Source organism: Primulina huaijiensis, chromosome 9 (assembly GCF_012295235.1).
Source record: "Primulina huaijiensis isolate GDHJ02 chromosome 9, ASM1229523v2, whole genome shotgun sequence".
Classification (NCBI taxonomy): domain Eukaryota; kingdom Viridiplantae; phylum Streptophyta; class Magnoliopsida; order Lamiales; family Gesneriaceae; genus Primulina; species Primulina huaijiensis.
The window spans coordinates 12,252,241-12,268,011 of NC_133314.1; the positions used below are offsets into that span (position 1 = coordinate 12,252,241).

Consider the following 15,771-nt stretch of genomic DNA (forward strand, 5'->3'; position numbering starts at 1 on the left):
GATGACTCTCCTGGAGCCGGTAAACGAGTCAAAGCACAGCCCTAGCATATAGAGCCTCAGTGCTGTCCCGGGTCGTAAGGACTAATGGTGTACAATCATAACCACAGACTTATCCTCTCGATAAATGATAACCACTTGGAAAGTCCGAGGGAGGGTTGTTCGGTATAATCATCATATGACTACCCATCTGCATGTTTGGACATCTCCATGCCCTTACCAAGAAACGCAGTACACAACCTCACAGATGCTAGTCTCGAGCTCAAGCGACCTTTATCCCTATTTTAGGCGGCTGAATCGACTAGGAACTAATTTAGAATATGCAGTGTTTACAAATGAGTTTTAACATCGAATTACGATTCATTTGTATTAAAGCATAATCAAGGACTTTATCTATGCAGCTTGCATTGGTATACATATAAAGTAAAACGAAACCATTAAAAGTTAAATTATATTAAAATAAAGATTGTTTATTACAACTGAGTCAATAAAATCCCTAGCCAACAGTCGACTTACAGGGCATTACTCTAACACAACTTACAATTGATTTCATAACCAAAATCACGTGTTCGATTTCCATAAATGAAAAGAAATGAAATCAATAAATTATTGAACAATAGCCGTTGTATATTCTCCAATTTGTAAATAAAAAATTTAATTTTTGTTCCGTAGAGTGCTTGTTAAATGAGCAAAATGAATTTCTAATATCGTGACTTCATTGTTTGTAAGACGACTAATTTTGTGGATTCTGCATTTAGTCATACCGAAAGGACCAAAACGATCTCAACACATTCCCATCCAAAGATACCATTACAAAGAAGCTTTTGTTCCAAATACAAAGTAATTCGGCGCCTCGGAACCGATTACAATTCACTACATATTTGGCCAAATGAAAACCAAAAAATAGACCGGAAAGCAAACCAGTTTAAAGTAGTATTGGTATCACACATCAATCCGATGATGCAAAGTGACAACAGCAATTGCACTCGTTGACACTGTATTATTGCCATCATCCATTTCCAACGAGCATGATCACATGCAAGGGCCAGACAGGTAAGAACCTGTCCTCGCATGCTGTACAAAACTATGCGGTAAACTATAATATTGCCACTTTCCGCAACTTCAATAAACTTGTTTCTTTTTTACAATCCCTCCTTCACTACATCACAGCGTGTCACGTGTGTATCGCTCTCTTAGATTTCGTGATTATTGGATCCTCCACCTCAGAAGGTGGTGCATGCCTAAAATGACCACCCTCTTCAAACTTACATAATCCAGTAGTTTAGAGTCATCTTCGTTGATTGTGTCATCAACCAGCTTTATATATTTATCAAACTTCAAACAGCGACTTTAGAGAGAGAACACCCCTGGTGGCACAAATCAGATTTCTGAACATAACATGTAACTGTTGGATCTCTGTTTTCTACGTGCCCAAACGCAGCGGAAGTTTAAAATTTTTATTTTATTTGGAAAACAAAATAATTCTTTTGGACACTCGTATGGTTTTCAGGAATTAAACATGCATAGGATGTTTAAAAATTATACCATTGTGAATTAAATCACTGGACTCCAACTGATCCAGTATAAACGGATTAGCTCTTGTTGATTCCCTACGAACTTTCTTCGATGAAATCCTCCTATCAAGTCCACGACTGAATGGTTTATTCCTCTTCCAATTTGCACTAGAAAATATGGAAGAAGTTTTCCGTAGGAGAGAAATTGATTAAGAGATGGCTCAAATTTTCCTTCAAAAAGGTAGTGGCCAATTTTTCCTTTTGAAATTGAAAGTCTCGAAAGAAAAGTGTTGTGGTAGGCTAGGGTTTTAATTAACATGTGTTATTTATAATTAAATAATAGCCTAATGACATAATTAACATTAATGGGCTTGATTTAATTAATTGGGCTAGTCCAACTAGTTTAATTAATTTAATCAAAGTCTATTAAAACTTTAATTATTTATTATGATGGACTTGTACTCTTACAAGCCCATTAAACATACCCACCTTATTTAATTTATTAATTAATAAACTCAACTTTTGAGCTTAATAAATTAAATACATTATAAATTCAACAATTGAATTTATTATTTAAATTATAAATTCAACTCCTTGAATTTTTATCACTTCCAAAATTTAATATTTAATAAACCCAACATTTGAGTTTAATAAATCAAATTCTCAAATTTTATAAATTCAACTACTTGAATTTATTCTCTCAAAATTTAATTATCATAAATTCAACTCCTTGAATTTACTATATAATATAAATTCAACTTCTTGAATTTATTCTCTCAACGGGAACAAACAATCCAGTACTTGTGTGACCCTCAATGGTTCAGGGATACAGCTAGCCGTTGGTTCACAACTCTTTGTGATTCAGGACATAATCCTTTATTCGGGCTTACCCTAGTTAGCCCCATTCTTTTCATCAACACTTTGATCAAGAATGTCAGAACTCATTTCTGATTGCACCCATCGGATCATGGTAAGAGCGTCCAGTAGCATCGCCCCATGATCCCCTAGGTATCAGTGATAGTGCCTGTAAGAACCAGTCGATTATGATTAACGTACATTACGGTCCCTTCATCTCATATATCCCGATCGAATCTGCAACCATTGGTTCATCAAGGGTTGCATATTAATTCGATAACTATGTGATAACTATAAATAGTGGCATCGCATGTACCGTTCGAGAACTCCTTCTCTAACGTATATCTCATACTCTGGCCAGAGATTCCATGCACTATAATTTCATCAGATCACATAAGATATCCACACCCGCAGGTGAGCGGTGAATCCCCGACTACAATGCACTTGCTCCTATATGTTTCGCAACTGTACCCAACCTCGCCACCTGATGACTCTCCTGGAGCCAGTAAACGAGTCAAAGCACAGCCCTAGCATATAGAGCCTCAGTGTTGTCCCAGGTTGTAAGGACTAATGGTGTACAATCATAACCACAGACTTATCCTCTCGATGAATGAAAATCACTTGGAAAGTCCGAGGGAGGTTTGTTCGGTATAATCATCATATGACTACCCATCTGCATGTTTGGACATCTCTGTGCCCATACCAAGAAACGCAGTACACAATATCACAGATGCTAGTCTAGATCTCAAGCGACCTTTATCCATGTTTTAGGCGGCTGAATCGACTAGGAACGAATTTAGATCATACAGTGTTTGCAAATGAGTTTCAACATCGAATTACGATTCATTTGCATTAAAGTATAATCAAGGTCTTTATCTATGTTTGATGACATTGGTATACAACTGAGTAAATACAATCCATGAACTAATGAATTATATTAAAATAAATATTGTTAATTACAACTGAGTCAATAAAATCCCTAGCCAACAGTTGGCTTGTAGGACATCTACTCTAACAATCTCCCACTTGCCCTAGAGCCAAATACCCATATACTTTAATCCCATTGCTTCGCGATGCTTCTCAAACAATGGTCTTGGCAAGGGCTTTGTAAGTGGATCAGCAACGTTATCTGTAGAGGGGACTCTTTCGACTGATATATCTCATCTTCCCACAATCTCCCGGATGATGTGGAACTTCCTCAGTACATGTTTGGATGGCTGATGAGACCTTGGTTCCTTTGCTTGCGCAACGACACCAGTGTTGTCGCAGTACACCGGGACTGGATCAACTCCATTAGGAATAACACCCAACTCTTGGACAAAATTCCTCATCCAAACTGCCTCTTGGTTGCAGCAGACGCAGCAATGTACTCAGCTTCAGTGGTGGAATCCGCAACGGTGTCTTGTTTGGAACTCTTCCAGGAGACAGCCGCACCATTAAGCATGAATACAAAACCAGAGGTCGATTTCGAATCATCTACATCACATTGGAAGCTAGAATCAGTGTAGCCTTCCAATTTTAATTCTCCACCCCCATAGACCATGAACAAGTTCTTAGTCCTTCTCAAGTACTTAAGAATATCTTTCACGGCCTGCCAATGCATTTGACCAGGGTTCGCCTGATATCTGCTTGTAACACTCAAGGCGTAAGCAACATCAGGACGTGTTGATATCATACCATACATGATACTACCAATGGCTGACGCATATGGAATACGTGTCATCATCTCTATCTCTTCATCAGTTTTAGGACACATAGCTTTAGATAGAGTAACACCATGACACATTGGTAAGTATACTCTCTTGGACTCTTCCGTAGAGAATCTCTTCAGAATGGTATCGATATAAGTGGCTTGGGTGAGTCCTAGCATCCTTTTTGATCTATCTCTATAGATCTGTATTCCCAATACATATGATGCTTCACCCATGTCTTTCATGGAGAATTTACTTGCTAACCATACTTTAGTTGATTGCAGTAATCCTACATCAATTCCAATGAGTAGGATGTCATCAACATAAAGTATAAGGAATGTCACTGCACTCCCACTAACTTTCTTGTACACATATGGTATCTCGGGATTCTTAGCAAAACCAAACTCTTTGATTGTGCTATCAAATCTGAGGTTCCAACTCCTTGATGCCTGCTTGAGACCATATATAGACCTCTGAAGTTTGCATACCTTATGCTCACTTCCTACTGATGTGTATCCCTCAGGTTTAGACATATAAATTTCTTCTTTGATGTCTCCATTGAGAAATGCAGTCTTTACATCCATTTGCCATATCTCATAGTCGTACCATGCTGCTATGGCTAGTAGTATTCTAATGGACTTAAACATAGCTACTGGTGAAAAAATTTCCTCATAGTCAATTCCTTACCTTTGAGTATAACCTTTTCCAACCAGTCTTGCTTTGAAGGTCACTACCTTCCCATCCGCCCCAACCTTTCTTTTGTAGATCCATTTGCATCCTATGGGAACGATTCCCTCAGGTGGATCCACTAATGTCCAGACTTGGTTTGAATACATAGAGTCCATTTCAGACTGCATGGCTTCAAGCCATTTGGTTGAATCAGTATTAGATATTGCTTCTTTGAAATTCATTGGATCACATCCAACACAAGGCTCATCATGGCCTTGTTCATGAAGAAGTGTATATCTTGCAGGTGGTCTAGTAACCCTATCAGACCTTCTAGGAGCTTGTACTTCAACTACTGGTTGTTGAGGATTAGGTTCAACTACTATAGTTGAGGGAGTATCTTGAATTTCTTCAAGTTCTATCATCTTACCTTTTGTATTTAATAGAAACTCCCTTTCCAAAAAGGTGGCATTTCTTGAAACAAACACTTTTGCTTCATTGGGCTGATAGAAATAATATCCAACAGAATTCTTCGGATATCCTACAAAGTAGCACAAAGTGGATCTACTATCCAATTTGTCTCCCACTGTCTGCTTCACGTAAGCAGGACATCCCCATATTCTCAAGTAAGAATATTTGGGAGGTTTTCCCATCCATATCTCATATGGTGTTTTATCCACTGCTTTCGTATGGACATTATTCAACAACATTGCCGCAGTTTCAAGCGCAAAGCCCCAAAACGATGTAGGCAATTCAGTGAATCCCATCATGGATCGAACCATGTCCATCAGGGTTCGATTTCGACGTTCAGAAACACCATTCAATTGTGGTTTTGCTGGTGGAGTTCATTGTGAGAGAATCTCATTCTCTTTTAGATAACCCAAAAATTCAGCACTCAAGTATTCTCCACCTCGATCAGATCGAAGTGCTTTAATACTTCTTTGTAGCTGATTTTCTACTTCAGATCTGAATTCTCTGAACTTTTCAAATGCTTCAGATTTGTGTTTTATCAAATAAACGTACCCATACCTCGAATGGTCATCAGTAAAGGTAATGAAGTAGTAATGCCCAAATTTTGTGCTAACACTTAGCGGGCCACAAACGTCCGTGTGGATCAAATCCAGTAGACCATGTTCACGTTCCACGTTTTCACTGAATGGAGTTTTAGTCATTTTTCCTTTTAGAAAGGACTCACAAGTTGGTAGAGAATTTATGTCTGACAGGTCAAACATGCCTTCTCCCACTAGCTTGTGCATCTTTCTTTGGGAAATATGACCTAGTCTAGCGTGCCATATTTGTGCGGGATTTGGATCTTCTATTTTTCTTTTGTTCGTTGTTGTTTTCGTACGCGCTTTGATATTGTTCAACGGAATATCTTTTAATTTTAAGTTATAGAGATCGTTTGTTAATTCTCCAGTTCCAATCAAACATTCATTCTTGTATAAATTGCAAACACCTTTAGCAAAAACACAAGAATAACCATCCCTATCAAGTATAGAAATAGAAATAATGTTTTTAACCAATTCAGGGACAAATAAAACTTCTCTCAAAAACAACTTAAAATTATTGTACAAAATTAAAGTAACGTCTCCAATGGCAGCGGCAACGGCAGCAACTCTTGCTCCATTTCCCAGTCTCAGAAAGGTCTCACCATCTCTAAGCCTCTTGCTTCTTCCCATCACCTCCAAATCATTGCATAGATGAGAACCACATCCGGTATCCAATACCCAAGAAAAGGAATTAACAGAAACATTAACTTCAATATAAAACATACCATGGCCAGAACGCTTCTGGGCAAGATACTCCGCGCAATTACGCCTCCAATGTCCAGGCTTGTTGTAGTGGAAACAGATTTGTTCTGACTTGTCAGGCTTTGTAGGCCCCGGATTTGGTTTCTTGTATGGCTTCTTGTTGGGCTTGTTCTTCTTTGGAGGGGCAGAACGTTTCTTGCCTTTATTTGGGGCTCTTTTTTTCGTACCATACGAAGAACCCACCAGAAAAACAGGCTTTTCCTTTTTAATTGTGGCATCATAATTAGTGAGAATATTGACCAACTCTTCAAGGGTGGCCTCAAGCTTATTCATATTAAAATTAACCACAAATCCATCGAACGAGGCAGGTAAAGACAGCAATAGAATATCAGTCGAGAGCTCACTAGGCATAACCAAGTCGAGTCCCACCAACTTCTCGATGAGCCCAATCATCCTAACACCATGCTCATGGACCGAAGCCCCCTCTCGCAAGCGTGTAGTCATGAGTTCTTTAACAGTAGCATGTCTCTCTGAACGAGTTTGTACAGCATACAATTCTTTCAGATGAAGGTGAATGTCAGCAGCATTCACCGCCTCCTCGAACCTCCTCTGAAGTTCATTCGACATAGAAGCCAACATGTAGCTCTTAGCTTGGAGATCATGATCCCAATGTTTCTCAAGCTTAGCTAATTCAGTCCTACTGATATCAGGAGCCGCCTCCTTAGGTGGCTTCTTANCATTTCATAAATTTCCCTCCCACTATTTTGACATTTCCACCACCCTCTGATGATACAGGGAAATCATATTTCCTTAGTAGGCACGTAGAGTCCAATTAGCCAATTATAATCCCGAATAATATCAGTCAATTATAATTTCTAAAAGGTAGAATCCAATTGCATCCCTATGCAACCTCTGCGTGTTTTGCCTCACGTTTAATAAGGACCCAATAATATGACGCCGTTTATTTTCACGTGTCAAACCAACCCATCAATATTGAATTATAGTGGACGGTCACCATAGTTCCCCAAATAATATGAGCCGAAGTCATGGGAGTTCCACTCAATTCACATCATATGTCCAGTGGAAGTTACAGCTTTCCGACGTACAGGTCTCCCCAATAATATGAGCCAGACACTGTCCGCGGGTAGCGATCAACATGCAACCACGGTGGATGGAAGGCAAGGAAAAATTAAACTCTTTTAATTTTTACTTTTTCGGTTTGATATAAATTTTGAATCTTATTCAAAATGAGGGATTTTAATTTTAAAATTGTCTCATCATTTTAATTTTAAAATTGTCTCATCATTTTAATTTTAAAAACGCGTTCCATGAGTTTGTATGTTTGCCGGATTCATACAACTATATTATTTAATAATATACATACATGCATACTATTAAATATCACATATATCATAATATGACATTCAACAATAAATAAATAAGGGTGATCGATCGCCAACACTATCAGATTCATGTGAGCCAGACATGGATCCAGGTCCAAAACCTAGGTGAATGCAGGGATGCAAATGCAACTTATTACAAAAGCTTCCAATATTTTACATGTCTTCATCTTGATCATCGGGCCCACCATCTTCCAGTCTCGATCTCCCACTATTTCTAATAATTACATTTGAATAGCCATGGCACATAAGGGATACATCTCATAGGGGTGGTAACAGGCCATAAACCAGGCTCACTTTAATAATATCAAAGATTAACAAAATGAATAAAAACATTAAAATATCCTAACATACACCTAACACATTGGTCAAGGCACTCGATCATCCTTCATGCATTTAATATCAAATATTAACAAAATGAATAAAAACATTAAAATATCCTAACATACACCTAACACATTGGTCAAGGCACTCGATCATCCTTCATGCATTTAATATCAAATATTAACATCAATTAATTAAACAAATTTAATTAACTGATAAATCATATCTAATAATTTTATCACTAACCACCACAATTATTAAAGAATTTAATAAATTAAATAAACACCTTTATTTAATTTTCAATTAAATCAATAATAATTGATTTCTTGTAAAAACTCATTTTTACTATAAATAATTAAAATCATATTCTAATTATTTATTTTACAAGAAAATTATTAATTTTAAAATTAATTTTCAAAATAAAAATTGAATCAATTTTCAAAAATATCAATTTTGCCCAAAAATTTGAAAAATCAGAAAATTGCACCCAAGGCCCAAACAATTCAAGCCCATCATCCAGCACGCTTCCCGAGACGATCCCGGGCAGCCGCCCTCGCTGCCCGAACGTTTCGGGCAGTTGCGGCACCCCTGTGCGCGCAGGCGCGCATAGGCGAGCGCGGCGCCGCGCACGCTGCGCGCTGCCATGCGCGTCCCTGCGCGCACGGACTGCCCGGATCAGTTCCGGGCAGATTAAAAAAATATTTTTTTTTTCTAAAAAAATTAATTTTTATGGTGCATCCATTTTCTGATAATTTTCTTGTGTGGTTAGAAATAAATTATTCAATATCAAAACCATACGATTTAGAAAAAACCTTGGCTCTGATACCACTGTTGGATCTCTGTTTTCTACGTACCCAAACGCAGCGGAAGTTTAAATTTTTTATTTTATTTTGAAAACAAAATAATTCTTTTGGACACTCGTATGGTTTTCAGGAATTAAACATGCATAGGATGTTTAAAAATTATACCTTTGTGAATTAAATCACTGGACTCCAACTGATCCAGTATAAACGGATTAGCTCTTGTTGATTCCCTACGAACTTTCTTCGATGAAATCCTCCTATCAAGTCCACGACTGGATGGTTTATTCCTCTTCCAATTTGCACTAGAAAATATGGAAGAAGTTTTGCGTAGGAGAGAAATTGATTAAGAGATGGCTCAAATTTTCCTTCAAAAAGGTAGTGGCCAATTTTTCCTTTTGAAATTGAAAGTCTCGAAAGAAAAGTGTTGTGGTAGGCTAGGGTTTTAATTAACATGTGTTATTTATAATTAAATAATAGCCTAATGACATAATTAACATTAATGGACTTGATTTAATTAATTGGGCTAGTCCAACTAGTTTAATTCATTTAATCAAAGCCTATTAAAACTTTAATTATTTATTATGATGAACTTGTACTCTTACAAACCCATTAAACACACCAACTTTATTTAATTTATTAATTAATAAACTCAACTTTTGAGCTTAATAAATTAAATAAATTATAAATTCAACATTTGAATTTATTATTTAAATTATAAATTCAACTCCTTAAATTTTTATCACTTCCAAAATTTAATATTTAATAAACCCAACATTTAAATTTAATAAATAAAATTCTCAAATTTTATAAATTCAACTACTTGAATTTATTCTCTCAAAATTTAATTATCATAAATTCAACTCCTTGAATTTACTATATAATATAAATTCAACTTCTTGAATTTATTCTCTCAGCGGGAACAAACAATCTATTACTTGTGTGACCCTCAATGGTTCAGGGATACAGCTAGCCAAGGGTTCACAACTTTTTGTGATTCAGGACATAATCCTTTATTCGGGCTTACCCTAGTTAGCCCCATTCTTTTCATCAACACTTTGATCAAGAATGTCAGAACTCATTTCTGATTGCACCCATCAGATCATGGTAAGAGCGTCTAATAGCATCGCCTTATGATCCCCTAGGTATCACTGATAGTGCCTGCAAGAACCAGTCGATTATGATTAACGTGCATTACGGTCCTTTCATCTCATATATCCCGATCGAATCTGCAACCATTGGTTCATCGAGGGTTGCATATTAATTCGATAACTATGTGATAACTATAAATAGTGGCATCGCATGTACCGTTCGAGAACTCCTTCTCTAACGTACATCTCATACTCTGGCCAGAGATTCCATGCACTATAATTTTATCAGATCACATAGGTTATCCACACCCGCAGGTGAACGGTGAACCCCCCACTACAATGTACTGGCTCCTATATGTTTCGCAACTGTACCCAGCCTCGCCACCTGATGACTCTCCTGGAGCCAGTTAACGAGTCAAAGCACAGCCCTAGCACATAGAGCCTCAGTGTGGTCTCGGGTTGTAAGGACTAATGGTGTACAATCATAACCACGGACTTATCCTCTCGATGAATGATCACCACTTGGAAAGTCCGAGGGAGGGTTGTTCGGTATAATCATCATATGACTACCCATCTGCACGTTTGGACATCTCTATGCCCATACCAAGAAAAGCAGTACACAACATCACAGATGCTAGTCTCGAGCTCAAGCGACCTTTATCCATGTTTTAGGCGGCTGAATCGACTAGGAACGAATTTAGATCATACAGTGTTTACAAATAAGTTTCAACATCGAATTACGATTCATTTGCATTAAAGAATAATCAAGGTCTTTATCTATGTTTGATGACATGGGTATACAGATAAAGAAATAACAAACCATGGACTAATGAATTATATTAAAATAAAGATTGTTAATTACAACTGAGTCAATAAAATCTCTAGCCAACAGTTGGCTTGTAGGGCATCTACTCTAACAGTCACTCGATCATACATCGAGCCCGTGACATGTTTTAGTGGATTTTTTTATTTTGGGAAGCTTGACCTGGCTGGGATGAATGCTGTTGCTGTGAACTTTGCATGTTTGGCTGTTGAGCATTGTAGTGAGTAAATGGTTGTGAATAGAGGGGATTCAGCAAACTCTGTAAAGAAACAAGTAGGGAAGCTCACTGACCAAATATGACAGTACAAGGTATGGAAAAGAGGGATGGCCACTCATGGTGGACATGTTAGAGTAGATGTCCTGCAAGCCAACGGTTGGCTAGGGAATTTTTTGACACAAGTGTAATAAACAATCTTTATTTTAATATAATTTAACTTTTAATGGTTTCGTTTCACTTTATCTTCTATACTCATGCGATCTGTTGGATCCCGGTTTTCTACGCGCCCAAACGCAGCGGAAGTTTAAAATTTTTATTTTATTTTGACAATCAAAATATATTTGTTTTAGGCACTCGTATGATTTTAAGATCAAAATATAGGATGTTTAGTAATATACCTTTAGTGAATTAATTCACTTTGCTCCAACTACACCGGTATTAGCGGACGTAGCTCTTGTTGTAAATCCCTATGAACGTTCTTCGATCCCGAATCAGGTCCACGACCAGATTATTTGTTCCGCTTCTAATTTGCACTAGAAAATTAGAAGATGTTTTGCGTAAAGATAGAACACGAAGAAGAAATCTACTCAAGTCGAATTTTTCTTGCAAAAGAAAAGGAGATTTCGAGAGCATCAACCGAAACTTTTGAAGAGCCGAAAGTTCAAAATTCAACGAAGCCTTTCGGATGCTCTTTCATGTAAATAAGATTCAAAAATCTTATAATTATTTCTAATCTTCAATTTTTACTTAATTAATTAGATTAATTAAGTCAATTAAAGATTCTAAAAATATTTGCAATGTATATCGTGTTTCCACCGAAAATTGCATGTATAATAATAAAAAAATCATTATTATATTTTCTAATCCATCATTTACTTAATTAGTTAGATTAATTAGGTTAACTTTGGATTCTAATTGCACGCCATATATTAGACAATCTCGAATTTTAATGCATATATATTGAGATTATTATGCATCAATATTATTTTGTTTTCTGTGCAAGTTTTAAATTATGGTATCACGAATATTTTCATATTACATAAATCAATACCATATTTAATAAAAACTTATAATGGGCTATATTTTAACTCAATTAAAATATAATTAACTATTAAAGCTCATTTGAACATTAATAAATTTGCATGATAGACTTATACTCTTACAAGCCCATGATTCATGCTCCCATTACATTAAAATCATCATAATCCCGATCGAAGATCCAATATCATCGGTGTGGTAAATTCAACTTGTTTTTTATTATGATGCACACTTTAATTTTGAGATCACCAATGTCTAAATAAGGCAGGTGTACTTTCTTTCACTGTCTTTAGCAGTCATGCTCTCAAAATTTCTATAAGCTTTTATAAACTTTAATGATAATCTTATCGATTGATCATATCAAACTTATTTCTTATAAATTCAACTCATTGAATTTATTATCTCAACGTTTTCTATAAATTCAACTCCTTGAATTTAGTATCTCAACGGAAACAAAATAATCTAGTACTTGTGTTACCCTCAATGGTTCAGGGATACAACTAGCCGTGGGTTCACAACTCTTTGTGAATCAGGACAATTTCCTTTATTCGGGCTTACCCTAGTTAGCCCCATTCTTTTCATCAACACCTTGATCAAGAATGTCAGAACTCATTTCTGATTGCATCCATCGGATCATGGTAAGAGCGTTTAGTAGCATCGTCCCATGATCCCCTAGGTATCACTGATAGTGCCTGCAAGAACCAGTCGATTATGATTAGCGTACAGTACGGTCCCTTCATCTCATATATCCCGATCGAATCTGCAAACATTGGTTCATCGAGGGTTGCATATTAATTCGATAACTATGTGACACATATAATTGTGGCATCGCATGTACTATTGGAGAACTCCTTCTCCAACGTACATCTCATACTCTGGTCAGATATTCCATGCACTATTATTAATTCAGATCACATAGGATATCCACACCCGTAGGTGAGCGGTGAATCCCCGACTACAATGCACTGGCTCCTATATGTGTCGCAACTATATCCAACCTCGCCACCTGATGACTCTCCTTGAGTCGGTAAACGAGTCAAAGCACAGCCCTAGCATATAGAGCCTCGTGTTGTCCTGGGTCATAAGGACTAATGGTGTACAATCATAACCACGGACTTATCCTTTCGATGAATGATAACCACTTGGAAAGTACGAGGGAGGGTTGTTCGGTATAATAATCATATGACTACCCATCTGCATGTTTGGACATCTCTATGCCCTTACTAAGAAACGCGGTACACAACATCACAGATGCTAATCTCGAGCTCAAGCGACCTTTATCCATGTTTTAGGCAGCTGAATCAACTAGGAACGAATTTAGATTATATAGTGTTTACAAATGAGTTTCAACATCGAATTACGATTCATTTGTATTAAAGTATAATCAAGGACTTTATCTATGCTGATTGCATGGGTATACAGATAAAGTAAATTGAAACCATGAAAAGTTAAATTATATTAAAATAAAGATTGTTTATCACACTTGAGTTAATAAATTTCCTAGCCAACCGTTGGCTTGCAGGGCATCTACTCTTAACAATCTCCCACTTACCCTAGAGCCAACTACCCATACTTTTAATCCCATTGATTTGCGATGCTTCCCAAACAATGGTCCTGGCAAGGACTTTGTAAGTGGATCAGCAATATTATCTGCAGAGGGGACTTTTTCGATTGATATATCTCCTCTTTCCACAATCTCCCGGATGATGTGGAACTTCCTCAGTACATTTTTGGATCATTGATGAGACATTGGTTCCTTTGCTTGCGCAATGGCACCAGTGTTGTCGTAGTACACCGGGACTAGATCAACTCCATTAAGAATAACGCCCAACTCTTGGACAAAATTCCTCATCCAAACTACCTCTTTGGCTGCAATAGATGCAGCAATGTACTCAACTTCAGTGCTGGAATCCGAAACGGTGTCTTGCTTGGAACTTTTCCAAGAGATAGCCGCACCATTAAGCATGAATACAAAGCCAGAGGTCGATTTCGAATCATCTACGTCACTTTGGAAGCTAGAATCAGTGTAGCCTTCCAATTTCAATTCTCCGCCCCCATAGACCATGAACAAGTTCTTAGTCCTTTTTGAGTACTTAAGAATATCTTTCACGGCCTTCCAATGCATTGGACCAGAGTTCGCCTGATATCTGCTTGTAACACTCAGAAGCGTAAGTAACATCAGGACTTGTCAATATCATACCATACATGATACTACCAATGGCTGACGCATATGGAATACGTGTCATCATCTCTATCTCTTCATCAACTTTAGGACACATAGCCTTAGATAGAGTAACACCATGACATATTGGTAAGTATCCTCTCTTGGACTCTTCTATAGAGAATCACTTCAGAATGGTATCGATATAAGTGGCTCGGGTGAGTCCTAACATCCTCTTTGATTCATCTCTATAGATTTGTATTCTCAATACATAGGATGCTTCACACGTCTTTTATAGAGAATTTACTTGCTAACCATACTTTAGTTGATTGCAGCAATCTAACATCATTCCCAATGAGTAGGATGCCATTAACATAAAGTACTAGGAATGACACTGCACTCCCACTAACTTTCTTGTACACGCATGGTTCCTCAGGATTCTTAGCAACACCAAACTCTTTGATAGTGTTATCAAATCTGAGGTTCCAACTCCTTGACGCCTGTTTGAGACCATATATTGATCTCTGACACAAGGCTCATCATGGCCTTGTTCATGAAGAAGTGTGTATCTGTTAGAGTAGATGCCTCGTAAGCCAACTGTTGGCTGGGGAATTTATTGACTCAAGTGTAATAAACAATCTTCATTTTAATATAATTTACTTTTTAATAGTTTCGTTATACTTTATCTGTATACCCATGCAAGCAGCATAGATAAAGTCCTTGATTATGCTTTAATACAAATGAATCGTAATTCGATGTTGAAACTCATTTGTAAACACTGCATATTCTAAATTCGTTCCTAGTCGATTCAGCCGCCTAAAACTGTTAGAGTAGGAGCCCGTCGAGCCAAGTGTTGGCCGAGGGTTCATGTTTAAACTCTATGTATGAACAGTATTTATTTTAACAATATTTGAAATTATTATTTTGGCACTTCTCTATCTGTATACCCATGCTAGTTGCATAGATAAAGCCCTTGAATATACAAATAGCAGAAAGAATATGAGATGCTCATATGATGAGTATCATGAAACTCATATTTGTAATACTGTATATTCTAAACGGTTCCTAGTCCATTCAGCCGCCACTAAGAAGGATATAGGCCGCTCGAGTTCGAGACTAGTATCTGCGATGTGAGTACCATGTTTCATTGGTAGGGGACATTGTGATGTCCGAGCATGCAGATAGGTGCTCCTTGTAGAGTGCACTGAACAACCCTCCATAAAGGACTTTCCAAGTGGTTCTCACTTATCGAGTGGAAAAGTCCTAGTTTATGGTTGTACACCATTAGTCCTTATGACCCGGGACAACATTGAGACTCTATGTGCTAGAATTACAATTTGACTTGTTTACCGACTCTCAAGGGGTCATCAGGTGGCAAGGTTGGGTGTTCTGTCGAAACATATAGGAGTCGATGCATTGTAGTCGGGGATTCACCGCTTACCT

At 37.3% G+C, this 15,771-nt stretch overlaps 1 pseudogene; it reads right to left on the reverse strand.

The window, feature by feature from the left end:
• Positions 1–802: 802 nt before the first annotated feature.
• LOC140983876 (regulator of nonsense transcripts 1 homolog) overlaps positions 803–15,771 on the reverse strand; it is a 58,624-nt pseudogene continuing 43,655 nt past the window's right edge.